Genomic DNA, 3,734 nt, shown 5'->3' on the forward strand with positions numbered 1-3,734 from the left:
AATCTGGCCCAGACCCTTACTAGTTGTATAATCTTGGGCAAGTCACTTAACCCTATTTGCCTCAGTTTCCTCATCTGTAAAATGAGCTGGAAAAGGAAATGGCAAACCACTCCAGTATCTGCCAAGAAAACCCCAAATGGGGTCATGAAGAGTTGGATATGACTGAAAAATGACTGAACTGAAAACTGGATATAAAATAAACCTACATAAAACATTGGCATTTCTATATATCACCAACAAAGCCCAGCAAGAACAGACAGTAAGAGACAGTTCTTTTAAGATAACCATAGACAATATAAAACACTGGGGCGTATACCTGCCAAGATAAACCCAGGAACTATATAAACATATATATATATATATATATATATATATATATATATATATATATACATATATATATATATATATAAAATACTTTTTATATAATTAAAATCAGATTTAAATAATTGGAAAAATATTAATTGTTCATTGGTAAGCCAAGCCAATATAATAAAGATGACAATTTTATCTAAATTAATCTACTTATTCAGTGCCATTCTAATTAAATTACCAAAAAATTATTTTATTGAGCTAGAATAAAATTATGAAATTCATTTGGAAGAACAAAAAAGTCAAAAATATAAAATATTAATGAAGAAAATGTAAACTAAGAAGATCTAGCAGTATCAGATATTAAATTATATTATAATGGGGGTAATTATCAAAACTCTTTGGCACTAGCAAAGAAATAGAATGGTGGATCAGTGGAACAGAGTAGATATACAATACACAGTAGTAAATTATTTTTATCCTGAAAGCTTAAATCTTTACATTTTGCATTTGATAAATGTAAAGATTTAAGTGTTCAGGATAAGAATTCACTGTTTGGTAAAAAGTTGTTGGGAAAACTAGAAAAAGTCTGGCAGAAACGAGGCGTAGACCAATATCATTTACCAAGATAAGGTCAAAATGGAAACATGACTTAAATGAAGGGAGCTATCATGAGTAAATCAGAAGAATGTGGAATATATCATTTATCAGATCTTGGATAGGAGAAGAATTTATGAATAAATGAGAGATAGAGAGCATTTTGATTACATTAAATTAAAAAGGTTTTTTAATAAATAAATCCAATGTCTCCAAGATTCAAAGGAAAGCAGAAAGTTAGGGAAAAAATTATAGACAGTTTCTTCGGTAGACATTAGAGAATGTTGTCATTTATAAAAATATGAGTCATTCTCCAATAGGAAGTTGTTGGAAGAAGAAATCAATGCTGATGGTCATGTGAAAAAAATGCTCTAAATCATTGAAATTCAAATGAAAACAACTTTGGGATACCATCTTACACCTATCAGATGGGCTAAAATGATAGAAGGGGAAAATGACTAATGTTGGAAAGGATGTAGAAAAATTGGGACACTAACACACTGTTGGGCAGGTAGGTGGTTAAGTGGATAGAGCACCAGACCTGGAGTCAGGAAGATTCATCTTCCTAAGTTCACATCTAGCCTCAGATACTAGCTGTATGACCCTGGGGGCAAGACATTTAACCCTATTTGCCTCAGTTTCCTCATCTGTAAAATGAGCTGGAGAAGGAAATGGCAAACCACTCCATTATCTTTGCCAAGTAAACCTCAAATGGGGTCATGAAGAGTAGGACACAACTAGAACCACTGAACAATACACACTGTTGGTGGAACTGTGAACTGACCCAACCATTTTGGAGGGTAATCTGGAATTATGCCTAAAGAGGCATAAAACCACGTATGCTCTTTGACCCAGTAATACCTCTATTAGGTCTGTTTTCCAAACTGATCAGAGAAAAAGAAAAAGAATCTACATGTCCTAAAATATTTATGGCAGCTCTCTTTGTGATAGCAAGGAACTGAAAACTGAGAGCATGCCCATCATTGGGGTATGGCTAAACAAGTCGTGGTATCAGATGGCAATGGAATACTACTGGGCTGTAAAAAACAATGAGTAGGTTGATTTTAGGAAAACACGGAAAGACTTGCATAAAACAATGAAGAGTGAAACAAGCAGAACCAAGAGAATGTTGCATAAAATTATAACAATATTGTTCATGGAGTAAATGTTAATAACTAAGCTATTCTCACTTATGTGGATATTCAAACAAACTGCAAAGGACCTATGAAGGAAGATGTTATCCACCTCCAGAGAAAGAACTGTTATGTGGAACTAGGTACTGTATAGTTTCACATATATATCTCTGTCAAATGTTGGCCTTTTCTAGTATGGGGTTGGGAAGGAGAGAGGGAAACAGCTTTGAATTCAAATGTAACATAAAATAAAATGAATATTTTTTAAGAAGCAATCTGGTAAGCCAAGTGGTCATGACTGATATCAATATAAACTTCTTCTCCCCAGGGGTATTTGAATTTAAAAAAAATTAAGCCAAAGGAATGAATCTCTAATGGTGATACTTTGGTCCTAGTAATATTGTTTTAGCATCCACTCTTCAATATGTTCAGTTACCCCTTCTCCCATATTCACAAGGTTTATTAGAGAGAATTCTTTCTTCCTTTTTATGCTATGAATAGTGAATAGGATGATTACTCTTGAGATAATCTCTTTTCATTTAATGATGACACTATATTAAGCTATTTCATCAGTGCACTGTTTTCACCTTTGAGTCCCTTGACCCCTCGTTCTTCTGTTGTTTCCACTGTTTTTAACCCCAACACTGCATCAGCCCAATCGTGAATTCCTACTCCCCAGCCATGGAGCAACACCAAAGGAAATGTGGTGATTGGGTTCCACTATGAAGTAACTGCTCTACACCTCAACTAAGCCCTCACTGTTGCACAGTAATTCTTCTATTCATGCTGACTAACTAATTATACTCTTCACAAAAACTGATTCTGAGCTTCTGAAGTCCTCAAATCTACTTTCACCCTTCATTCTCAGCAGTTTACTATGAACTCATAAAGACTGTGTAAATATAGTTTCTGAGTGAGACACTGAGGTGGATTTTGGGGGACATTGGGAAGTTGTTGAAAGAACACTAGATTACTTCTCTGACTTATTACTAGTGTAACCATAGACAAGTAATTTTACCTTTCAGACATTCTGTTTCTTCAGCAATAAAATAGTATTAGACTAGAGAGAACCTAAATTTTTCTTTTTCCAATCTCTTCCTATTTTTCTTCTCCTTCTGTAAGCATGTTCAGAATCCTTTATCTTGAAAAGGAACAAACAACCCTTTCCTTGACCTTGCCATTCCCTCAAACTATTATCCTAACTCTCACCTCTCGATGCCAAACCTCTAGAAAAAGTACTCTATACTTTATGACCTCCACTCATTCACCAACCCTTGGCCCTCTGAGTTGTGTCTCTACCACTTTATGGAAATTGCTCTTTCCAAGTTATCTAATAACATCTTAATTGTCAAATCTAAGTATTAAAGACTATCTGTGTTGCAGGAGTCAAAAACACAACTCAAGGGCCCATAATACTCTTGGTTAGACTGAAGCAGATAAACATGTAATTGGGAAAAAATTGATGAATGTTAAAAATTGTTTTTATGTGTAATTGGGGAAAAATAAAATGATAAAAAATTAAAAAGTAATTGGAAAACATTTAACAAAATAAAAAATTTAATAAAACCTAAATAATATTAATATATGGTTTTCTAAGTCAATATGTTCACATAGTTTATGGTGTAGTGGCACCCATTTCTATTTGAGTTTGACATCACTAGTTTAAGTATATCCCCAAAGTTAGATATTATA

This window comes from Trichosurus vulpecula, chromosome 2 (assembly GCF_011100635.1).
Source record: "Trichosurus vulpecula isolate mTriVul1 chromosome 2, mTriVul1.pri, whole genome shotgun sequence".
Lineage (NCBI taxonomy): Eukaryota > Metazoa > Chordata > Mammalia > Diprotodontia > Phalangeridae > Trichosurus > Trichosurus vulpecula.